This window comes from Bubalus bubalis, chromosome 16 (assembly GCF_019923935.1).
Source record: "Bubalus bubalis isolate 160015118507 breed Murrah chromosome 16, NDDB_SH_1, whole genome shotgun sequence".
Taxonomy (NCBI): domain Eukaryota; kingdom Metazoa; phylum Chordata; class Mammalia; order Artiodactyla; family Bovidae; genus Bubalus; species Bubalus bubalis.
In genome coordinates, this window is record NC_059172.1 from 2,774 (window position 1) to 29,233 (window position 26,460).

The 26,460-nt window shown below is 44.2% G+C and overlaps 1 long non-coding RNA gene across 1 annotated transcript; it reads right to left on the minus strand.

Annotated features, from left to right (window-relative positions):
* Positions 1 to 11,405: 11,405 nt before the first annotated feature.
* On the minus strand, positions 11,406 to 20,706 carry LOC123329677. Its single transcript, XR_006640063.1, has 2 exons — positions 20,048 to 20,706; positions 11,406 to 11,642 (listed from the first exon to the last, which is right to left on the minus strand). It is a non-coding gene; the product is annotated as an uncharacterized LOC123329677 (long non-coding RNA).
* Positions 20,707 to 26,460: the final 5,754 nt, after the last annotated feature.

A 26,460-nucleotide genomic window follows, 5' to 3' on the forward strand; every position in this document is an offset into this window, starting at 1 on the left:
AACCCTAACCCTAACCCTAACCCTAACCCTAACCCTAACCCTAACCCTAACCCTAACCCTAACCCTAACCCTAACCCTAACCCTAACCCTAACCCTAACCCTAACCCTAACCCTAACCCTAACCCTAACCCTAACCCTAACCCTAACCCTAACCCTAACCCTAACCCTAACCCTAACCCTAACCCTAACCCTAACCCTAACCCTAACCCTAACCCTAACCCTAACCCTAACCCTAACCCTAACCCTAACCCTAACCCTAACCCTAACCCTAACCCTAACCCTAACCCTAACCCTAACCCTAACCCTAACCCTAACCCTAACCCTAACCCTAACCCTAACCCTAACCCTAACCCTAACCCTAACCCTAACCCTAACCCTAACCCTAACCCTAACCCTAACCCTAACCCTAACCCTAACCCTAACCCTAACCCTAACCCTAACCCTAACCCTAACCCTAACCCTAACCCTAACCCTAACCCTAACCCTAACCCTAACCCTAACCCTAACCCTAACCCTAACCCTAACCCTAACCCTAACCCTAACCCTAACCCTAACCCTAACCCTAACCCTAACCCTAACCCTAACCCTAACCCTAACCCTAACCCTAACCCTAACCCTAACCCTAACCCTAACCCTAACCCTAACCCTAACCCTAACCCTAACCCTAACCCTAACCCTAACCCTAACCCTAACCCTAACCCTAACCCTAACCCTAACCCTAACCCTAACCCTAACCCTAACCCTAACCCTAACCCTAACCCTAACCCTAACCCTAACCCTAACCCTAACCCTAACCCTAACCCTAACCCTAACCCTAACCCTAACCCTAACCCTAACCCTAACCCTAACCCTAACCCTAACCCTAACCCTAACCCTAACCCTAACCCTAACCCTAACCCTAACCCTAACCCTAACCCTAACCCTAACCCTAACCCTAACCCTAACCCTAACCCTAACCCTAACCCTAACCCTAACCCTAACCCTAACCCTAACCCTAACCCTAACCCTAACCCTAACCCTAACCCTAACCCTAACCCTAACCCTAACCCTAACCCTAACCCTAACCCTAACCCTAACCCTAACCCTAACCCTAACCCTAACCCTAACCCTAACCCTAACCCTAACCCTAACCCTAACCCTAACCCTAACCCTAACCCTAACCCTAACCCTAACCCTAACCCTAACCCTAACCCTAACCCTAACCCTAACCCTAACCCTAACCCTAACCCTAACCCTAACCCTAACCCTAACCCTAACCCTAACCCTAACCCTAACCCTAACCCTAACCCTAACCCTAACCCTAACCCTAACCCTAACCCTAACCCTAACCCTAACCCTAACCCTAACCCTAACCCTAACCCTAACCCTAACCCTAACCCTAACCCTAACCCTAACCCTAACCCTAACCCTAACCCTAACCCTAACCCTAACCCTAACCCTAACCCTAACCCTAACCCTAACCCTAACCCTAACCCTAACCCTAACCCTAACCCTAACCCTAACCCTAACCCTAACCCTAACCCTAACCCTAACCCTAACCCTAACCCTAACCCTAACCCTAACCCTAACCCTAACCCTAACCCTAACCCTAACCCTAACCCTAACCCTAACCCTAACCCTAACCCTAACCCTAACCCTAACCCTAACCCTAACCCTAACCCTAACCCTAACCCTAACCCTAACCCTAACCCTAACCCTAACCCTAACCCTAACCCTAACCCTAACCCTAACCCTAACCCTAACCCTAACCCTAACCCTAACCCTAACCCTAACCCTAACCCTAACCCTAACCCTAACCCTAACCCTAACCCTAACCCTAACCCTAACCCTAACCCTAACCCTAACCCTAACCCTAACCCTAACCCTAACCCTAACCCTAACCCTAACCCTAACCCTAACCCTAACCCTAACCCTAACCCTAACCCTAACCCTAACCCTAACCCTAACCCTAACCCTAACCCTAACCCTAACCCTAACCCTAACCCTAACCCTAACCCTAACCCTAACCCTAACCCTAACCCTAACCCTAACCCTAACCCTAACCCTAACCCTAACCCTAACCCTAACCCTAACCCTAACCCTAACCCTAACCCTAACCCTAACCCTAACCCTAACCCTAACCCTAACCCTAACCCTAACCCTAACCCTAACCCTAACCCTAACCCTAACCCTAACCCTAACCCTAACCCTAACCCTAACCCTAACCCTAACCCTAACCCTAACCCTAACCCTAACCCTAACCCTAACCCTAACCCTAACCCTAACCCTAACCCTAACCCTAACCCTAACCCTAACCCTAACCCTAACCCTAACCCTAACCCTAACCCTAACCCTAACCCTAACCCTAACCCTAACCCTAACCCTAACCCTAACCCTAACCCTAACCCTAACCCTAACCCTAACCCTAACCCTAACCCTAACCCTAACCCTAACCCTAACCCTAACCCTAACCCTAACCCTAACCCTAACCCTAACCCTAACCCTAACCCTAACCCTAACCCTAACCCTAACCCTAACCCTAACCCTAACCCTAACCCTAACCCTAACCCTAACCCTAACCCTAACCCTAACCCTAACCCTAACCCTAACCCTAACCCTAACCCTAACCCTAACCCTAACCCTAACCCTAACCCTAACCCTAACCCTAACCCTAACCCTAACCCTAACCCTAACCCTAACCCTAACCCTAACCCTAACCCTAACCCTAACCCTAACCCTAACCCTAACCCTAACCCTAACCCTAACCCTAACCCTAACCCTAACCCTAACCCTAACCCTAACCCTAACCCTAACCCTAACCCTAACCCTAACCCTAACCCTAACCCTAACCCTAACCCTAACCCTAACCCTAACCCTAACCCTAACCCTAACCCTAACCCTAACCCTAACCCTAACCCTAACCCTAACCCTAACCCTAACCCTAACCCTAACCCTAACCCTAACCCTAACCCTAACCCTAACCCTAACCCTAACCCTAACCCTAACCCTAACCCTAACCCTAACCCTAACCCTAACCCTAACCCTAACCCTAACCCTAACCCTAACCCTAACCCTAACCCTAACCCTAACCCTAACCCTAACCCTAACCCTAACCCTAACCCTAACCCTAACCCTAACCCTAACCCTAACCCTAACCCTAACCCTAACCCTAACCCTAACCCTAACCCTAACCCTAACCCTAACCCTAACCCTAACCCTAACCCTAACCCTAACCCTAACCCTAACCCTAACCCTAACCCTAACCCTAACCCTAACCCTAACCCTAACCCTAACCCTAACCCTAACCCTAACCCTAACCCTAACCCTAACCCTAACCCTAACCCTAACCCTAACCCTAACCCTAACCCTAACCCTAACCCTAACCCTAACCCTAACCCTAACCCTAACCCTAACCCTAACCCTAACCCTAACCCTAACCCTAACCCTAACCCTAACCCTAACCCTAACCCTAACCCTAACCCTAACCCTAACCCTAACCCTAACCCTAACCCTAACCCTAACCCTAACCCTAACCCTAACCCTAACCCTAACCCTAACCCTAACCCTAACCCTAACCCTAACCCTAACCCTAACCCTAACCCTAACCCTAACCCTAACCCTAACCCTAACCCTAACCCTAACCCTAACCCTAACCCTAACCCTAACCCTAACCCTAACCCTAACCCTAACCCTAACCCTAACCCTAACCCTAACCCTAACCCTAACCCTAACCCTAACCCTAACCCTAACCCTAACCCTAACCCTAACCCTAACCCTAACCCTAACCCTAACCCTAACCCTAACCCTAACCCTAACCCTAACCCTAACCCTAACCCTAACCCTAACCCTAACCCTAACCCTAACCCTAACCCTAACCCTAACCCTAACCCTAACCCTAACCCTAACCCTAACCCTAACCCTAACCCTAACCCTAACCCTAACCCTAACCCTAACCCTAACCCTAACCCTAACCCTAACCCTAACCCTAACCCTAACACTAACCCTAACCCTAACCCTAACCCTAACCCTAACCCTAACCCTAACCCTAACCCTAACCCTAACCCTAACCCTAACCCTAACCCTAACCCTAACCCTAACCCTAACCCTAACCCTAACCCTAACCCTAACCCTAACCCTAACCCTAACCCTAACCCTAACCCTAACCCTAACCCTAACCCTAACCCTAACCCTAACCCTAACCCTAACCCTAACCCTAACCCTAACCCTAACCCTAACCCTAACCCTAACCCTAACCCTAACCCTAACCCTAACCCTAACCCTAACCCTAACCCTACCCCTAACCCTAACCCTAACCCTAACCCTAACCCTAACCCTAACCCTAACCCTAACCCTAACCCTAACCCTAACCCTAACCCTAACCCTAACCCTAACCCTAACCCTAACCCTAACCCTAACCCTAACCCTAACCCTAACCCTAACCCTAACCCTAACCCTAACCCCTAACCCTAACCCTAACCCTAACCCTAACCCTAACCCTAACCCTAAACCCTAACCCTAACCCTAACCCTAACCCTAACCCCTAACCCTAACCCTAACCTTGTAAAATCCTGTGGACGGAGGATTTTGGTGCAGGCTACTGTCCATAGGGTTGCAAAGAGACGGGTATGACTGAGCGATTTCACTTTCACTGTCATACATATGCCTATGAATAAAAAGGGACCTGTATCTCAAATCACATAAAAATAAATCTTCCCTCAACATAAATATAACACTATCAGCCTTCATATGCATGGATTCTCCAACTACGAAGTCATACAAATATGGATATAAAACATCGCAATAAATTCCAAAGTTTAGAAGTGGTGAATATTGACTTTCACCTGCTGACACTTCTTTTTATGTCATCTCCATTTTATTAGCAGTGACAATCAATCATGTGCTGTGCTAAGTTACTTACATTCTGTCCAACTCTTTGGAATCGTATGGACTAGGGCCCACCAGGCTCCTCTCTCCATGGGATTCTCCAGGCAAGGATACTGGAGTGGGTTGCCATGCTCTCCTTCAGGAGATCTTCCTGCCCCAGGGATCAAACCCATATCTCCTATGTCTCCTGCATTGGCAGGTGGGTTCTTTACCACTAGCACCATGTGGGAAGCCTCAAGACACATGAACATCAATGGATTTGGGGATCCACAGGGCATATACAGAACCATTCCTCAAAGAAAACTGAAGAATGACTTTAAAATCTCAAACAAAACATGAGTATACATGTTCACAACCTTCATATAGCAAGGGTTTCTTCAATCTGAAAAGTGCCATCGACCGATGAAGGACTATGTAAAGAATACTTCAAAGTCTATTTGGCAAACACAGCCTAAATTGGCTATATTTAGTCCTCAAATGAATGAGAATGTCATGAGTAGTGGTTGTTTCAAATACGTAGCATGTGAAGCTGTTTACACTTACTGTGATGTGTGGTATACCACACTCACAAATTTAAGTAGCATTGGTGCAAAAACTGTACATTTCTCAGTGGAAGCTTCTACATGAACTGTTGGGATCAGAGATCTAACTCATACAGGCATACTTTTACTTATAAAATGATCCTGCATGATAATCAAACAAAACACTGGATTAACACCTAGACAGTGTTTGAGCTCTGTACTAAATGATTTGAAAGCTAGTAGATGGAATGAGCTGATGAGGAAGACTATGAACGAGTCATCTTCTTCAACTTGGTCAAACTGATGATAGTCATACAAGTTAATGAAAAGTTAAGCCTGTTGTCATTAAATTGGTTTAAAAGGAATAGAATAATAAAACAAATTAGTAAATCTTATTTTCTTAATAAACATTGTATTATTTCTGCACAGCTTTGTTACTATCATTAATAGAATACCTTCAATAATAACTTGTCACAGTGAAACAGGATTCACATTCTATATCTCTTCACATCTATAATTGATGCCATAGCTGTTTGATACTATTGCTTGAATGAATACAACTTACGTGACTTCACAAACTACAAACACTACTAACATAATAGGTATTAAAAAAACCTTGAGTGACATGAGCATTAAGACTTACGAATAATGATACTATTATTCACTCTAGCCATAGTACTGGAATCTGCACATTAACACCCCTGCAAAGGAAACTGAAAGGATAGAAAGGAACTTCATAACTATATTCCTACTGTACTCATTCAACACTGTATGTTTTCTTTTAAACTAACTTTCATATTTGGTCTACTCTAACCTCTTCTGTGTTCACTTTATGCTATACCTATTGCTAACAGTAAAATTACCATAGGAGCTCTAATTAATTTTTTTTACTTGCAATGCGAGTGATAGAACCAAAGGCCGATATCTACATCAAACAGGAGAAACATAATGGACACTGTAAACAATTTTATGTAATAACATTTCTGTGCTCCTATACAGTCAAATGGACATTCAAAAGGACATGATTTTTCTGAATGTTTATTTCAGAAAGTTAGAATTGGATGACTGCAAACAATGAAACTAATATATTATATACATAATAATAATATACAGTTGGTCATTCTTTTTCCTATTGTACCACAGCCAACTAACTGGAAGTCAGTTTTAGTAACTACTACTAACATAAGAACCTCACCAATAAGTGAAGATATATAGGTAAAATCCATAATAGATCTAAAAACCATCAAAGACAAAATCATGATAAGAAAAATACAATGACGTATAAGAAATAGGATGATTATGAAAGCAAAGCCAACGCCTGTGATGTCATGAGTGTTGAATTTTATCCTTCATCTGAGGTGGTAAAAAGCGCTTTGTAAACTCCTGAGGTTTGCAGCAGTTGTAACCTCCTGAAGAGACTGCAATAAAAATGGTTTCCAGAATATCCTGGCGATTTCCATCTACTAGGCTGTGGTGAGCTCAAGCAATACATACTCCAGAGGACAGAAGACAGACAGGTTGAGAAGACATCTACTGCACTTAGGGAGAAAGGCATGTTGCTACTCAGCCTAGTACAAGTGTGGAAGCAACACCTCAGTGATTCAACCTTTAAAGACTTGATAAATATGAGAATGACTGGTATGAATAAACCTTCAAAAGTGCCTGCTCAGACCTCCCGTCATAAGCAAAAGCATAATAAAAACACTGAGTTTTCATAGTCTCACACAAAATTAGACTCACTTACGACTTTGCTTTGAGAGGAGTCGAACTACTCATTGTTAAAGAGAAATGATCCTTTCTTCTCTGAAGATTTGTGAATCATTCAGTTGGGTGTGGTCAATAAAATACTTAAGGATCTAATACATAAAAATGCAATTTTTTTTGTATTTGCACTGATTTTATGCTTTGACTTCATGTACAATTACATACAGATTTTGTTGACATACAATAGGACTAAAAATATTGATATAATACTAATAAATCATGTTGGTGTGTGCGGTTGTCACATAGGATTCACAGGAGACTTAAATTCACAGTTGTCAGTGTAAAGGATTAATGCTGTTTAGCTTCTTCATGAATCTATACGATGAATGAAGAGCTTTTCTCAACATATTTCACTGAGGGAAATACAAGGTTGATAGGCATAATACTATGCTTCAACTCATGGATTTCTAAGCATTGCTCACAATACAGATTTGATTTTCAACATCAGGGTTCTTTCAGTGTCCTTGAACAGCATTTGCTTTTCTGTATACAGCAGAAAAAAACTCATGAGTATCCAACTTGTTCACATAAAATAAGTGTATGAATTGTTATCTTCCTGACCCAGGGATCAAACCCACATCACTTCCATCTCCTGCACGGGTAGACAGGTTATTTACCGACTGTGCCACCTAGGAATCAATATACATTTCAATAACCACTGCCATTAGCTTCTACTGTTCATGACCAAAGTAGGAGAAAGAACATTGGAAGAAGTATTCATAACTGTACTCATAAGTCAAGGAACTGTTATACTGGGTACTCTAGTTATCACTGGGACAAGTCAGTTCCTCAAATGATGAGGGGTATAACTGAAAAATTATTACAAATGGATGTGATATCTACATGATAAATGTGTTCCTTTTATGCTATTGCTTCAGGTGTGCCTACTTCAGCATGAAGGACTGCACTTCAACGGATGCCTGCTATCCCAGCTCAAGCAACTGATACTACAGTGCAGATCATTGTCCTTTCTTGAAAATAATCAGCAGTTTGTCAACATATGTAACATGCCAGAGCAACCCTTGGGATGGAACTCTAAAAACAGGTTAGGCCCTCTTTTTTGCCAAGCCCTGCAATAAAATACAAATCAAAAAAAGAAAAATAGCATCGGTTTCCTCATCTTTTCTTTCTGGATGGCAGGAAGCAGACATTGAGGCCAGATGACTGCAGGATTGAATTGTGAACTAACCCTCGGTGGGGTGGAAGCTCATCACTCTAGGAAGAATGTGGCTCAATTAAACTGACTTTCATTCACTTCATGTACATAGAGGTCTATAATCCTTTGTTAAGGAATTCAATAAGTTATACTTCCTTACACCTTCACAATCTCTTGGTTTACACGAATGTCAATTCCTAGTCCAGCACTTATACCATGAGTGGTACAGGTAGTAACAGTGCATAAATGATGATGAGCAATGACAGGAAGTTTGTTTATTCTCTGAATTCTTGATTTTTTTATATAATTTTTTATAATATACTTACAGATGTGAATATTTTAGTGGCATGTATAAATACACATTGAATAGTGCTATGATAACTCAGTGTTGGCACAATAATTATCATGGTTATTATGTCTTTTTCATATATTCCTTTTGAGACTCTGTTCCATTATACATTATCATAAGATATTCAATACAGTTTCCTAAACTGTACAGTAGGTCCTTATGGTTTCTTTCATATAGAGTACTATGTATTTGTTAATAATTCAATCAAAAACTGGTACACAAATATTCATAGTGACATTATTCACAATAGCTCAAAGGTAGAACCCATTCAAGTGTCCATAGGTGGGTGATTGAATATGCAACACAGGGTATATTCAAAAGCTTGATTCTACCATACAAAAAAAATTAAATGGTGCTGCCACTGTGCAAAACATTACAGAAATTACTCCAAAACTAACACATGGAATAAATTCATAGTTCGATTCTAATTCATGCTATGTACCCAAAAGGTACGGGAAAAGGGGCTGAAAAAATGCATGCTTCTGCAGTCGTAGTCACAACAGCATGATCCACACTGGCCAACAAACAGAAGCAATCTAAGTGTCCATGGCAGCCAACTCCATAAACAAACTGTGGTAGACATGCAATGGAATATGATTCGGCCCTTCAAAGTCGGTAATTCTGACAATGCTACAATGTGGAAGAACCTTATGGTCATTATAGTAAGTGAAATAAACCAGACCAAAAAAGGACAAACATTCTGTGATTCCACTAGTATGAGATATCCAAACAAGTCAAATCCAAAGCCAGAAAAAGCAGAAAGTGATTCCCAGGGATCGAAGAGAGTTCATGTTTCCTGGACCCCAGTTTCCCTTGGGGAAACTGACTTCCCATGATATCGCCAAAACCAATAACACAAATAACTGGAAGCCATATCCAATCAAATGAATGCAGACACAATTTTACAGTTTACACCAACCTCATTCAAACTTCTCAATAGACAAAAGGCAAAACTGTATCTATGGTACCTCAGCTTTGATTAAAACTGTGTCTACAGTACCTCAGTTTTGTTTATCAAATTTAACAAAAAAAAAACCTAAAGTCTATCCAAAAAGGAAATAAAATATATATAACATGAACTTTAAAAAATTAGAAGTTTAAACTGTGAAAAACCTTATTCACAAAACTTAAACACAAGCCACAGAAAAAATGTATTTACAAAATACATATCTGATAAAGGATTGTACTCCAACTATACCAAAAAACCTAAAACAAACAATCTCATTAAAAATGTATAACTCTAAACACCAGGCCTATGAAAATATAAAGATAGTAGATAAGCATATCAAAAATACTCAAATTCACGTATCATTAAGAAATTACAAACTAAAACAACACTGAAGTAACACTGCACACCTATCAGATCCAGTAAAATCAAAAAAGGGGGGGGCAGGGCTTCTCTGGTGGCTCAGTGGTAAAGAATCTGCCTGATGATGCAAGACACTCTAGTTCAATCTCTTACCCAGGAAGATCCCACATGCCACAGAGAAACATAGATGGATTTTTCCACAGTTAAACAAGGCTCACCTGTGACCTGAATACTACACGTCTAGCACTTAGTAAACAGCTTTGAAAAAGTGTCCAGACAAAAAGTATCACAATTACACACAACAGCTCTACTTCTAATAACTAAAAACTTTCAAATATCAGGATGTCTTCAGTAGATAACTGTGTAAACAAATTCGGATACTACCCCAAAATATACCACTTCAGCATGAGAATTAGTTGGACCTAATTAACTTTTTTTTAAGAGGACACATGATCATCTCTGAAACCCAAGTTCAAGACGGCTCTTCTGTGAGTCACATTTACCAGAGAAATCTCATTTCAAAGGAATCCTCTGTATATACCAGATAGAAGGATGACAGACAGTCTTGTGAAACTTTTTTTTTATCAATAGGGAAAGCTAAGACATAAATCTCTACAACAACCATACCCTTCCTTTCCTTTGGTTTTTTTTTAATGTTTATTTGTTTTTTTATTTCGCTGCTCCAGGTGGACCTTCGTTGAGGCAAGCCAGATACTTAGCTACAGCATGCAAACTCTTCGTTCTGGCATGGGAGATCTAGTTCTCGGATCAGGGAATGAACCTGGGCCTCCTTCTTTGGGAGTGTCCAGTATTAGCCACTGGACCACCAGGAAGCCCCTGTTTTGTGTTTAGATGAAGATGGTATCTAAGGTGGTATCTTGGGCCACTTCAGTCAATGACTCAGTTTCCTGAGTTTTTCCAAAGCACGCACGAGGCACACATTATTAAACGGGTTTGCAAAACAAGTAATGGTTGTTTCTTACAATATTGTATGCTTACAAATATCTAAATGGTAAATGGCATATTATTTATTTTTAATTACTATGGGGGAAAAAAGAATGCAGGATTCATACATGTTACAACATGAATAAACATGAAAACCATCTTTAGTGGGAAAAAAATCCATATAGAAAAGGCCACCCAGATCCCATATTCACCATGTCTGCTTTAAATCCATCAAGTGTGTCCAAATAACTGAAAATCTCAGTAACACTCTAAACAAAGAAAAAAGGATGAGGATGGAAAAAAAGATATATTCATATATTTGAACAATTACTAAAAGTGGAAGTGGGGCTGTGGATTATATTATAATGTAGAAACCATATGATTTCCTGATGTTGGAAGTTATGCACTGCTTCTGCAGGAGAAGGCACCCCTTTTGGATAAAATACATAAACTATTTTAGATGAAGTGGCAAATGTGAGTACTTTTTCCCATTGCTAGTTTTCCATACATTTGAAATTACTGGAAAGTAAATTATGTTTCAAAACAACCATGTCAATACCACAAAAGAAATTCAGAGTAGACAGGCATGAAACTTTCTTATACAGGCCAAGACTTACCCAGACGAAGTTCAAGGGAAGCTGTGATGCTCACTGCCCTTGAAGGAGTCCACATGGAATGAAGAACTACTGTGGGAAGTCCACTAGTAACCACCATGTCTTGGGTCCTCTGGATGACCTATTGCAGGAGAAACAGATTTAACAAATAAAATGTTTCACATAACTTCACAAAAAGTTGTTAGACTACATTCAGTAAAGCTGAATCATTTCAGATCAATTTACAATCATATAAAATACTATCATTTACAATCCCAATCAATATACAAATCACTTGCGTTTCTATACACTAATAACAATCAGAAACAAAAATTAAGAAAATCCCACTTATAATTGCATCCAAAAGAATAAAACATCTAGCAACAAACTTAATCAAGGACATAAAAGACCAGTAGTCAGAAAACTAGAAAGCACTGATAAAGAAACCAAAGAAAACACAAATAAACAGAAAACTACTCCACGCTCACGCACAGGAACAATGAGGAATTAAAATGGCCATTCCAACCAAAGTCATCAACAAATACACTGACTGCAACCACAAAATAATATTCAATGGCATGTTTCACAGAAATAGACATATTCCTAATATTAGATGGCTAATATTGAACGGACCTTAACGGCCAAAAAGACTCTGAGAAAGAAGAACACAGCTGGAGGCATCTTCCTCTCCCACTTCAAACTACATCACAGACCTGTAGTAACCACCACAGTGAGGAACAGACACATGGACTCCAGGAAAGAAGAGAGAGCCCAGGAATGAACCCACATAGACGTGGTCAGTTCATGAAAATCAAACCAGGAATGAGCCACGAGGAAAGGACAGTCTTCTGAAGAAACAGGGACAGGAAAACTGGCCACCTACACTAAAGAACATCATTGGTCATCCTCTAGATCATCTAACAGAAATCTAACTAAAAACCCACCGTTTTGTACATGGAGCTCTTTCCCCCCTGAGTCCTCTGAGATGGACCTCCAGTCAGCCCTCAGCTGGACATGGGAAACGTCTACTTCGTCCTCATTTTTCCCTCTTGCAGTGCCTCCCTGCTGGGGCACTGAGGCAACCCTGCTCCTCTCAGCCTGGTTGCAGCCCCGTTATCCAGAAGCCCGAGTCCTGGCGGTCCTGAGGAAACACAGCTCCCGCCAGTTGGTCACCGAGCCCAGTCTGAAGGCAAAGCGTCCTGCGCCCGCGGGTCAGAGTGGGTTTTGGCGCCCCCTGCAGGCCGCCAGAGAAGAGCAGGCAGCCCCGTGCTCACAGACCTCAGAGGGCTCACCCAGAAACAGCTCTGCTGTGAGCACTCAGACTGGAAGCCCAAACTGAAATGGAGCAGAATAGCTCCATGACTCTCCTCAAAACATGGCTAGGGAACAATGAGAGCCTGTATGGAATGCAGCCATAAAAAGGAACCCATTTGAGTCATTCCTAATGAAGGGGATAAACCTAGAGTGTATTAAACAGGAAAGTCAGTCAAAAAGAGAAAAACATGGAATCGAGAAGGATGGGTCTGACTAGTCTGTTCACATAGCTGCAATGGAGATGCAAACATAGAGAACAGACTTATGGACAAGGGTGGGGAACAAGAGGGAGAGGGTGACATGAATGGAGAGAGCAGCATGGATGCATGTACACCAACATTTGTAAACAGACAACCAGTGGGAATTTGCTGTATGACTCAGGGAACTCAAACTGGGGCTCTGTAATAACCTAGACAGGTGGGAATGGGTGGGACGTGGGAGGAGGATTCAAGAGCAAGGGGACAAAGGTACACCTATGGTTAATTCATATTGATGTATGACAAATCAAATCAATATTGTAAAGCAATGATCAACCAACTAAACATAAATAACTGTTAAAAATAAAACATATGAAATGAACATAAACACAAACTGCAACAAGCAATTCCATTTAAAAAACTATAAAATTTTTAGAAAACAACAAAAGATCTACATGACCTTTGGTCTGGTGATCAGTTCTAACACACGACAAAAAAAGCCAACTTACCGAATTATAAATTATTTAAAACATTGACTTTTATAATTGTATACATTTACTCTGTGGAGGACCTTACTCGAGAGAACCAAAAACAAACTGTTAAATGAACCACTGACCACCCAGCCTTGCCAGGCAACAGAGAAAAGAAAACACTTGCTGGAGTCATCTTACAAACAAGGAACTAACAAGTTCCCACCAACCAGAATTCTGGAGAGGTCAAAAGGAGATGGGAGACTCCAGTTCAGAGGTCCTACCAACCTCCCAGGATCCTCCTCACTGGAATCCATCTCAGCTGAATGATGCGTGTGCCCCCAGGAAGGATCCCAATTCAGAATGACTGGCAAGACACCAGAAACTAACCCAATGACTATAAAATCTGAGACTGTGAGCCACGTGGCAGAGCAGTTCTCTCCGTTTCCCTCACCCTCCTGCCCTCCACCCCAGCATCCCTTCCCAATAAAGGCTCTCACTTGGATGGCACTCCTCTCCTCAGACAACTCATTTCCAAGTGTCAGACAAGAACCCACTCTCAAGCCCTGGAAGGGATCCCCCTTCCTTCATCAAAAGCAATATCCAGGAGAAAATATCTTCAAAACACTATCTTGTAGAGAAGGAAATCGTAGAAGGCAATGGCAGCCCACTCCAGTACTATTGCCTGGAGAATCCCATGGACAGAGGAGCCTGATAGGCTGCAACCCTGGGGTCGCTAAGAGTCGGACACGACTTCACTGAGTGACTTCACTTTCACTTTTCACTTTCATGCATTGCAGAAGGACATGGCAACCCACTCCAGTGTTCTTGCCTGGAGAATCCCAGGGACAGAGGAGCCTGGTAGACCACCATCTATGGGGTCGCACAGAGTTAGACATGACTGAAGCGACTTAGCAGCAGCAGCAGCAGAGAAGGAAATGGCACCACCTCCAGTATTCTGGCCTCATAAATCCCAGGGACAGAGGAGCTTGGTGGGCTACAGTCCAACAGCACGGCATTTCTGAGGGGAGGAAACAGTCCCAGGAAAGTTGAGGCGCTCACTAAAAGCCCCAGAGCTTTTCATAGCACAGCCAGAACTGTGGCTGAGGATTCCCAGCTGCCAGGCCTCTTGATCCTGGCCTCTTTCACTAGATACATGTGTGGAAAACTAAAATCTAAAGTACGTCCTGGTGGCTCCGTAGTAAAGAATCCACCTGCCAGTGCTGGAGACGCAGGTGGGACCCCTCCTATGGGCAGATCCCGCATGCTACGGAGCCCGTGTGCCACAACTGCCGAGCCTGTGCTCTAGACCCTGGAAGCAACAATGCCGAGCTCACATACTGCAGCCACTGAAGCCCGTGAGCCTGTGCCCCACGAGAGGAGCCGCTGCATGAGAAGCCCACACACCACTAGTTACGGTCCACGCTCACCAAAACTAGAGAAAAGCCCACACATGAAGACGCAACACAGCCAACAATAAATAAAATCGTTTTCCTAAAAAATGCATATCTGACAAAGAATCTGTACTCGAATTGTCCAAGAACACTAGAGCAAACAAGCCCATTCATAATTGGTAACGATTGAAATAGACACCTGGCCATGGAGGGTATACTGATAGTAAACTATCATACAAAACATACTCAAGATACTGTTGGGATGCATGCAGAGCCCCCTTTGGAAGACAGTCTGGCAGTTTTTTTCAGTAACCACATGGGACAAGCATTGAATTCTTTACATGACAAGTGGTGGAAGCCAGGTATCTTACCATTGGAATGGGAAGTTACAGATAAACAAAAGGAAAGGTTACAATATCCATGTCATGGTGGATCAGGTTGGAGACATCATCACAAATTACCTTTAACTGAATATGTTCAAAGGTAAGCTGGAGCTGAGCATATTTAGCTCCTACATGTATGTTTTAAATATAATTCTCTAATAAAAGGGAACAGGAAACATCCCTGATGGCCCGGTGGTAAATGTCACACCAGTGTATGTTCCTCGGTTCTTTGTCTCGTCACAACAAAGATTTGGAACGATGGACATTAAAGCCCTTGGTGCGTCACAGCTCTCAGGTCTTTGGACAAACCATGTTATAGCTCTTAGGTAAATCAGTGTTACAGACCTATTTTATTTAGAAGATAGCAGGAGAATCCATCCTCGAAGCGTGAGGGCATGCCAACCCAAAGACTCGAAGAGAAGAGAGTGGAGGAGCGCATGGGGCGGGGAGAGAAAGAGAAAGAGTGCATGCACGCTGGAGAGAAAGAGAGTGAGAAAGCACTTTTATATGTTTTTTCCTCTACCTGGGCCCGCCCTATGTAAATTGACTTACCCAGGTGTGCTGTTTGTTCTACCTGAAGTCTTTACTCTGGTCCTTGGACCTTCCTTTGTTCTATTTTCGTGGGCTTTTCCCTTCCTTGTTTTAGCCACCACCATTTTGGACTCCTTTTCCCTATTCTACCTACCTAACATTCCCCCCTCAAGAGATAGGAAGCCCAATTCTTTGGGAATAGGGGCATCGAGGTCTTTCTGGCTACTTCCTGCTGAACTGGGCTGGCGAAGGGTATTGGGCCTCCCCCTCTTGCTAGTCTCAAGCCTCAGAGTCCTTATAGCAGTGTTCAAGGGTGTGTGATATTTTCCGTGGTCAGCTGTAGTTTTATGTCTTTGTTGAACTGGCACTGCATGTTGTAGCTTATTGACCTGGTGGCAGAAGCTTAGCCTCTATGGTCTCAAAATTGGAGACTACTGCATCCCCGGCTCTTCTTTTTCCATCCAAGACAAAGCTGTTTACATCAGTGTACCAGATTTCCTCAGGACTGGTCAGGGGATCTTCTGACAATTCCTCTTGGGGTTTTGTCCAGTGGTCCAAGGTTTCTAGACAAGAGTGAAACAGGAGAGAGCCCTCAGGGGTAGGCAGGAGGGTGGCTGGGTTAAGAAACTCACAAGGGGATATAGTGAGGCCTGGATTTTCCATCAGCATTACTTGATATCTGAGGAGTCTTTGATCAGACATCCGTAAGTAGCCTCTCCCATTTAGGAGTTGTTTTACTTGGTGGCTGGTAAAAATAGTTAGCTTGCCCCCAAAGAAGAGTTTTAAAGCATCTTCTATCATGACTGCAATAGCTGCAAGATTTCGAAGGCAGGGGGGCCAGTCTTGGGCAGTTGGATCGAGCCTCTTGGATAAGTAAGCTACAGGCTGGGGCTCAGATGCCAACCTTTGAGTTACCACTCCCAAGGCTATTCCCTCTCTTTCATGGACATAAAGTTGGAATGCTTTTTCTAGGTCTGGCAACCTCAAGGCAGGTGCCTGAGTTAAGGCCTGTTTTAGTGTAGCCTCTGCCTTCTTTTGAAGAGTTCCCCACATCAGTGGGATTGAATCATCTCGTCCCTTTAAGCTTTCATATAAGGGCTGGGCAATTAAACCATAGTTGGGTGTCCAGATTCTACAATATCCAATTAGCCCCAGGAAAGCTTGCAATTGTTTTAGAGTCATGGAGGAGGGCAACTGGAGGATTCCTTGTACCCAATCAGAGGACAGCCTCCTGGACCTGTGTGTAATCTGAACTCCCAGGTAAGTGACCTTTGTCTCGACCATCTGTGCCTTAGCACGGGAGACTTTATATCCCCTTTCTGCCAAGAAGTTTAGAACCTGAATTTCATGTTGTTGGGCACTTTTCTCATCTGGAGAGATTAGTAGGTCATCTACGTATTGTAATATTTTCCCATTAGGTCCCAGGTCCAGATCTAGGAGATCCCGGCCAAAGGCCTGTCCAAACAGGTGGGGGCTATCTCTGAACCCGAGGTAATACTGTCCAAGTCATCTGTTGGTGTTTTTCTCCTAGGGCCTCCCTGGGGCAACAATATATTTGGGATTCTTTAGCCAGTGGTATGCAAAAAAAAAATGTATCTTCGAGATCCAAGACTATAAACTACTTGGCACTGGGTGGGATTTCTCCCAAGATTACATAGGGATTGGGTACTGTGGGATGGAGGGTGACTACAGCTTGATTTATGATCTGGAGATCTTGGACCATTCGCCAGATTCCGTCTTTTTCTTTACTGAGAGGACTGGGGTGTTAAATGGTGAACTGGTGGGGACCAATAGCCCACAATCAAGGAATTTATTTATTAAAGGCTGTAGTCCCTCCCGAGCCTCTCTTTTGAAAGGGTATTGTTTCCAGTTAGGAAACCGAGTGGGATCTCGGAGGACAATGATGACTGGTTCAGCTTGGTGGGCTCGTCCAGGAATCCCCTGGTCCCACACCTGGGGGTTAATTTTGCCTTCCCATAGTTTTTGGTTCCTCTCTATTGAAGGTGTAATGGGTTCTTCAGTAGTAACCAGGAGCTGTATAGCTCTAGGGGCTGAAAAACTTCCCATCACAAGGGTGGTCCCCAGTTTAGTGAGTATATCTCTTCCCAATAAGGCAGTAGGACACTCAGGGACCACCAGAAACTGGTGGGAAAATATTTGTCCATCCCAGCATCAAATTAGTGCTCGGGTGAATCTTTTAGTAGTTGCTTTTCCTGTTGCACCCAAAATGGTACAGATTTGGGAGGAGAAGGCTCCAGAGTAGGAGATCAAGACAGAGTAGGTAGCCCCTGTGTCAACCCAGAAATTCTCGGACCTACCTGCCACATCCAGTTGCACCCTTGTTATCTGTGACAGGTGGGCTGCCTGGAGCGGGCTGCTTCAGTCCTTTTGAACCATCGTGAGGGTAGGCTTGGCACTTCACCTTGAGGCTCTGGGGTCCTGAGGGCAGACTGCTGCCCAGTGTCCCAGTTGATGGAATTTGTGGCAAGCCATTCTAGGAGACTTGTCACCTTTGGACACTCTTTGGCCCAATGCCCCGCCTGTCTACAGATCAGGCATTTGTCTCGTGCCTTGTCTTTCAAGGCCTCAGGGTTTGCCACAGGGCTTCTTTGGAGGGCGGCCAGCATCTGGGAATGCCTTGTCTTCTTTCTTCTCTCCTTCTCCTGGGCCTTGGCCTCCTTCTCCTGTTCTCCATTATAAAAGGTATTGGTGGCTGTCTGGACCATCTCATCTAAAGAGGCAGCAAGGTCCTGCTGTTGTAGCTGTTCTAACTTAATTCTGATATCTGATGCACATTGGGACAGGAATTTGTCCTTTAAAATCACCTGTCCCTCATAAGAGTCTAAGTCCAGATTGGTAAACTTTTGGAGTGTCTCTTTTAGCCTTTCCAGAAAGGCAATGGGGTTCTCATTGGGCTCCTGAGTTATTGCTGAGACTGGGCACAGTCCCACAAGTAATAGGCTTTTTTGTTTTCATGAGTGGACTTCCTTAGGGGTGAGTCTTTCTGAAGCTTATCCTACCCAGAACTGTTGCAACCTGAGAGCCAGGCGTCCCTGGGTCAAGGTGCAGATCCCCAGGCAGGCTGAGGCATGACAGCCTCCTAGAGATCGAATCCCCAGGCAGGTCGAGGCATGACGGCCTCCCGAGAATTGGATCCCTGGGCAGGTCAAGGCGTGATGACCTCCTGGGACCCCTGGGACTAGCGGATCCCTGAGCAGGTTGAGGCGTGACAACCTTTTGAGGACCAGAACCCTAGGCAGGTCAAGGCGTGATGACCTTCTGGGACCCCCGGACTGGAGTTGGGTGTCCCCAAGATCTCCAGTGTGACCAGTACTGGGTAGGATTAGGGTGCCGGATATCATAGAGTATTTCCCTCCCAAGGCCAGCTATTTTCTGGTTGTCTCTCCAGAAGATTGTAGAGGCAACCTTGTGGGTCTGGATGGGGCTCAGGAAAAGAGCATGAAACAGGAGGGAAGGGGTCAGAGCACAACCTTTGAAAGAATGACAAAGCACAAGGGTATAATGTAAACCAATTAAAATCAACTGGGTCCAAGATGACAAGTCAAATTCAAGTAAACCTTAATCCCCAATCTATAAGCCAACAGACACACCCAGAGGTGGCAGGATAGCTCCTAGGCACGGTCAATAGAGGGAGGAGTGGGTAGTTCCCCAAAGGCTGAGATGATCCTCCCACTCATTAGCATATGAATTCCATCCCCTCACAAAACCTAGCCAGGCCTAATTCCAAGGCCCCAGCCCTTGCCCTCAGCAATGGCTCACACCCTGAAGAGTGGCTTCTCTCTGGATCCTAACAAATCCACCTCTTACCTCAGTGAATTTTGTCTCTCAATGAATTTTTGCATTGAGACATCAGAGCATGAGTTTCATTAGTTTTGGCCAGGCTTGAGTCCCAGGAAAGAGCTGAAGGACAGGAGGAAAAAGCAGTGGGAAAAACGTGCCAAGGAATCCCCTTCATAGCCTGCCAGAATAGTTGCTAAATATCTGACTGGTGCTCACAGTTTCATTGGTCTGATCCTTGGCACAGAGAAGAGAAAGGACAGAAAAACCCCCACCGACTTGTGTAACAGCTACTGGGGCTCAGCAGATAGCACCTTTGGGACATGCTGAGGAGTAGCCTCTCCAGAGTCCCTAATTGTGCCCCCTGCCGCCCGCCTGTTCGCGGGAGGTTCAAGCAAACAAGAAACGGGAGATTGTAAACATCCCTCCAGCTATAGGATCAAGGACCGCTAACCCTAACCTGAGGTCTTCTGGAATCAGACTGGGCCGCATGAGCTTTCTGGTGAGTTCCTTTTTCACTGTCCTGGTTTCCAGCACGATGGGCCTTTGTGCTGGGTTTCTTCGCCTTCCGCTTCTAGCGTGGGAGCTTCGCTGAGTTGGGGTCCTGTTGTGCTTGGCCTCTTCCATGCGGAGGTTGTTTCAGCCAGGCTAAACCCGAGTCACGGCACCATAGATGTCGCGCAAGTGTATGTTCCTCAGTTCTTTGTCTCGTCACAACAAAGATTTGGAGCGATGGACATTAAAGCTCTCGGCACGTCACAGCTCTTGGCTCTTGGACAAACCGTGTTATAGCTCTTAGGCAAATCAGTGTTACAGCTCTATTTTATGTAGAAGATAGCAGGAGAATCCATCCTCGAAGCGTGAGGGCATGCCAACCCAAAGACTCGAATAGAAGAGAGTGGAGGAGTGCACAGGGGAGGGAGAGAGTGAGAGAGTGAGGGAGAGAGTGAGAGAAAGAGCATACGCACGCAGGAGAGAAAGAGCGAGAAAGCACCTTGGCTCCTCCTTTTATACGTCTGTTCCTCCACCTGGGCCTGCCCTATGCAAATTGGGCTTAGCCAGGAGTGCTGTTTGTTCTACCTGAGGTCTTCACTCTGGTCCTCAGACCTTCCTTTGACCTTCCTTTGTTCTATTTTCGCGGGCTTTTCCCTTCCTTGTCTTCTAGCCACCACCATTTTGGACTCCTTTTCCCTATTCTACCTACCTAACACTAAAGAATCTGCCTACCAATGCAGGGAACACGGGTTCAATCCCTGGTCCTAGAAGATTCCACAGGCCCAGGGGCAACTAAGTCCCCGAGCAACTATTGAAGTTTGCATGCTCCAGAGCCCAAGTTCTGCAACCAGAGAAAGCACTGCAATGAGAAGCCATGGCATGGCAACTAGAGGGCAGCCTCTGCTCACTACACCTAGACAAACTAGCAATACAGACCCAGCATAGTCAACAGTAATTCACAGCCACTAGAGGGCAGCCTCCGCTCACTACAACTAGACAGACTAGCAATAAAGACCCAGCAGAGTCAAAAATAATTTAATGTTAAGAAAAAAGGACAGTTCTTTGAAGAAATGACTGAGACTAGGGGTGAGACTGTAAATATATGAGCCAGGGTAATCTTAAATTATGAGAAAGTAAAGACTACTATCAAGCTGTCCAAACTGATAAAAATGAATGATTACACAGTTTTATCTGTATATACTAGCAAATAACAATCTGAAAGGAATTTTTCTTTAAAACTTCCCTTTCAATAATGTCAACATGAATAAACTACTTTGCCACAGATGTAAAGAGGATGACAAGACTGGCACATTGGAAATTATACACGATGGCTGAAATTACCCTAAATACATGTACAGATATTCCATAGCGATGGAAAGACTTAAGTTGGCAATACCAGGGGATGCATCTTCAATATGAAATGAAGATTCAATATGAATTACAAAAGGCTGAAAGGTTGTTGCTAAACCACAAAAGATGCCAGGATTCTTGGCCTCCAGAGTAGAAGAGTTCAATCCAGGGCCAGTGACAAAGCTTGATCGCTCAGAGGTTTGTGTTATAAAGTTTTATAAAACTATAAAAGAGATAGAGAAAGCTGCTGACATAGACATCAGAAGGGGGAAGAAAGAGTACCCCTGCTAGCCTTTAGCCAGATGTTATACAGCCACTGCTGCTGCTGCTGCTGCTGCTAAGTCACTTCAGTCGTGTCCGACTCTGTGTGACCCCATAGACGGCAGCCCACTAGGCTCCTCTGTCCCTGGGATTCTCCAGGCAAGAATAATGGAGTGGGTTGCCATGTCCTTCTCCAATGCATGAAAGTGAAAAGTGAAAGTAAAGTTGCTCAGTCGTGCCCTTAGCGACCCCATGGACTGCAGCCTACCAGGCTCCTCTGTCCATGGGATTTTCCAGGCAAGAGTACTGGAGTGGGTTGTCATTGCCTTCTCCAATAGCAGCAGTCTGCTAATTAAAGAAAGACAATGTCTCAGAGAATGGCACCGGGCCCCTCACCCGCAACATGCATTGAGATAACATTGGCAGCAGGTGAGTCATCTGGGCCATAAAATGATTGACATGAATCTTGAAGAAAGGCAGATTTCCAAGCAAATATATAGTTTCATTAACATAGATTAGGAGAACCAGGTATGAGTAAAACATACTGGTTTGTCGAGTCAGTTCTGAGCCTTTAGGGGGAACCGACCTGAAGACAGAGTCTTGGGTAAATACATAGTACATTAACTTAGCTTAAGACAAACATTTCCATAAGAAAAGTGCCATTGCTTAGCTCAAGGTTTGAGAGAAATTAAATTCAGGTGCAGCCAGGAGTCGTCATGGCAACACAGAATTTTCAGAGAAACCTTTTAAATTTGTATCGAGATGGAGAAAAATTGCAACACTAGTTTCTTTCCTCCTGCCTCTTAAGAGAGAGATTAAAAAATGTCTGACACTTGCAGCCTATTCCCTCTGTCTGGAGACCCCCGGCCTTCCTGCCTGTTACCCTCTCCAGGCCTGTAGGAAGCAATACACAAGCTGACCCTAACATACACGTGGAATGACAAGGGACTCCAAGGAGCCAAAACAATCACATGAGTCTGCAGTTCAAACGTCCTCTGGTATGCTGTGCTAAGTCTCTTCACTCACGTCTGACTGTCAGAGCCCGCCAGGCTCCTCTGTCCATGGGAATTTTCCAGGCAAAAATACTGGAGTGGGTTGCCGTGCCCTCCTCCAGGGGATCTTCCCAATCCAGGGATCGAATCCTGCATTGGCAGGGAGGTTCTTTACCACTAGCACCACCTGGGGCAAAACTGCATAAATGGAGATCAGGGAAACCCACTTAGGAGAAGGGACTCAGAGACAAGGAAGTGAGGGAAGGAGATTCTTAGCCACATTCAGAGAAGCCCTTCAGGTAGTTCTGCAGATGGAAGAGGAGAAGGAAGCAGGCTGGAGTTGTGTAGAAGATGAAAGAGGGAACTAAAGCAGGGGCCCCCAACCTCTAGGATCTGATGCCTGATGACCTGAGGTGGAGCTGATCAAATAATAGAAATAAGTGTTCAGTCACTCAGCCATGTCCAACCCTTTGTGACCCTATGGACTGTAGCCCACAAGACTCGTCAGTCCATTGAATTCTTCAGGCAAGAATACTGGAGTGGGCTGTCATTTCCTTCTCCAGGAGATCTTCCCGACCCAGGGATTGAACCCGGGTCTCCTGCGCTGCAGGTAGACTACTGACTGAGCCACCAGGGAACAGAAAGAGTGCACAATAAATGGACTGCACTTGAAACATCCCAAAACCTTCCCCCACCCCCGTCTGTCAAAAAATTGTCTTCCAAAAAAATTCCCAAGGTCAAGGAAGGGACTTCAAGTGTACTCAGCTGTCCCAGGTTGCTGGCTTAGAGAGATGCTGAAGCAGGGGTGTCCCAAGAGGTAAACCCTCCCTTGTGTGGGGTCCTCAACAGACCTCCGATGGCCTTGGTGATGATTGGAGAGATGTGTTTCATTTTTTTTAATATCCTTGTGGGATAAACTTAAAACTTAGCAATTGTTACAGCCTTCCTAAGAAAAACTTTTCTTTCTTTACTGATCCATGAAGTACCAACTATGATGATCACTGTTCTAATATACCTCATAGTGTTGCTGACACTATGGATATAATTGTGTGAAATTGAACTTGTTCAATAAAAATGATGAAGCATCTGCCCTGTGGCCAGATGCCTTCTATGGTTTCACACTGATGCCTTTGCAAAAATACTGCTCCTTCAAGATATATGGAAAAGACTTTTCTAAGCTTATCCATAAACATTTTTTTGTTTGTTTGTTTGTTATCTGGTAAGCTGGTAAGACTAGAATTTAGTCTACTCTCTAGGTTAAGAGAACACAGTTTGCTTAGAATGAATCTTTCGATCACAGATTATGAATTTATTTTCCTTTCAGTGATTTATATTTGTTTTTATATATATATTTTTTACTTTGGTAAAGTAAATAAGCATGATTTAAGATTATGGTACATGTAGGATGGACCAAGCTTTCCCCACTCCTGCAAATTCCCTTAACCCCTCAGATTCTTCTGATGGGACCAAGGTCTCACTTTCCTCCAGAGGGACAATCCAAGCTTTTTATCAGCTGATCTGTCCCTGATATCAGAGTCAATTTGAGCATTATGTGGTCTATAATTTAGGCATGAAACTATGACTACATAAAGGAAAGATGACTTTTTGATGCAGGATGGCCATGATATTCCTTGGATTTCAGAGAAAATTGGTTAAAATGAAACTTTTTTTTTTCTTGGAAACTGCAAAGCTAGTTCTTTTAGCATTTGCAATTGAAAACCTCTAGGTTGTAAGGTCAGTTTTCATTCCAGTCCCAAAAAAAGGCAATGACAAAAAATGTTCAAACTGCCTCACAGTTGCACTCATCTCACATGCTAGTAAAGTAATGCTCAAAATTCTCCAAGCCAGGCTTCTACAATACATGAACCGTGAACTTCCAGATGTTCAAGCTGGATGTAGAAAAGGCAGAGGAACCACAGATCAAATTGCCAACATCCACTGGATCAAGGAAATAGCAAGAGAGTTGCAGAGAAACATCTATTTCTGCCTTATTGACTATGCCAAAGCCTTTGACTGTGCGGATCACAATAAAGTGGGGGAAATTCTGAAAGAGATGGGAATATCACACCACCTGACCTGCCTCTTGAGAAATCTGTATGCAGGTCAGGAAGAAACAGTTAGAACTGGACATGGAAAAACAGACTGGTTCCAAATAGGAAAAGGAATATGTCAAGGCTATATATTGTCACCCTGCTTATTTAACTTACATGCAGAGTACATCTTGAGAAACGCTGGGTTGGATGAAGCACAAGTTGGAATCAAGATTGCCAGGAGAAATATCATTAACCTCAGATATACAGATGACACCACCCTTATGGCAGAAAGGGAAGAACTAAAGAGCCTCTTGATGAAAGTGAAAAAGGAGAGTGTAAGAGCTACCTTAAAGCTCAACATTCAGAAAACAAAGATCATGGCATCTGGCCTCATCACTTCATGGCAAATAGATGGGAAAACAATGGAAACAGCGGCAGACTTTATTTTGGGGGGCTCGGAAATCACTGCAGATGGTGACTGCAGCCATGAAATTAAAAGAGGCTTGCTACTGCTGCTGCTAAGTCACTTCAGTCGTATCTAACTCTGTGTGACCCCATAGACGGCAGCTCACCAGGCTCCCCCGTCCCTTGGATTCTCCAGACAAGAACACTGGAGTGGGTTGCCATGTCCTTCTCCAATGCATGAAAGTGAAAAGTGAAAGTGAAGTCGCTCAGTCGTGTCCGACTCTTAGCGACCCCATGGACTGCAGCCTACCAGGCTCGTCCATCCATGGGACTTTCCAGGCAAGAGTACTGGAGTGGGATGCCATTGCCTTCTCCGAAAAGATGCTTACAACTTGGAAAGAAAGTGATGACCAAACTAGACAGCATGCTAAAAAGCAGAGACGTTACTTTGCCAACAAAGATCTGTCTAGTCAAGGCTATGGTTTATCCATGTGTCATGTACGGATGTGAAAGTTTGACTCTAAAGAAAGTTGACCACAGAAATTTTGATGCTTTTGAACTGTGGAGACCCAACCACTCCATCCTAAAGGAAATTAGGCCTGAATATACATTGGAAGGACAAATATGAACCTGAAACTCCAATACTTTGGCCACTTGATGCAAAGAGCTTACTCATTTGGAGGTCACTTTGATTTGCCTGTGAGTGTGGTAGCCCAACCTAGGTGCAGGGCCTCAGGGGCAATTGCTACTGAATAATGACATTAAAGCAAGTGCATTCCAGCCCTGTGTGACTCTCAGCACACAAGAGACTGGGAAAGCTGTCTATCTTGGAGGAAGGAAAGGCAGGCGAGAGAATGTGTTTTCAGGGCTCTCCTCGCAGCTGGGGTATGGCTCCCCAGAGGTCAGCCCACCAAGCCTACTTCCAGGGCCTCAGTTCCCAGGTCAGGGCCGTGTGCCGCCTACACCTTCCGAGCCTTGCAAACACATTTCCAGGTAAGCGCAGCACTGCCCGTGGGGAAGGAGGCTTCCGGAGTGTATCAGCACCACAGCGGGATGCCATGCTGGGGCCACCTAGCCGAGGGCACCTGGCACTTTCCATGGGCCCCCAGTGAAGAGTGGCAGGTGGAGCCCTGGCTTGTGAAAAACTGAAGCAGAGAGCACAGCTAGCTCTGGCAGAAGGAAGCAAACAGCCACGGGAGGCCTTTGCAAGCAGTTGCTGGGCCGCCCCGCGTTAGGGCTCCCTGGGCAAAAAATCACTAAAAATTTGTAACACCAATAATGTTTCACCAATAATTTAGAAAGTATTCCTGATTGTGTGTTGAAAATGATTAATGTAA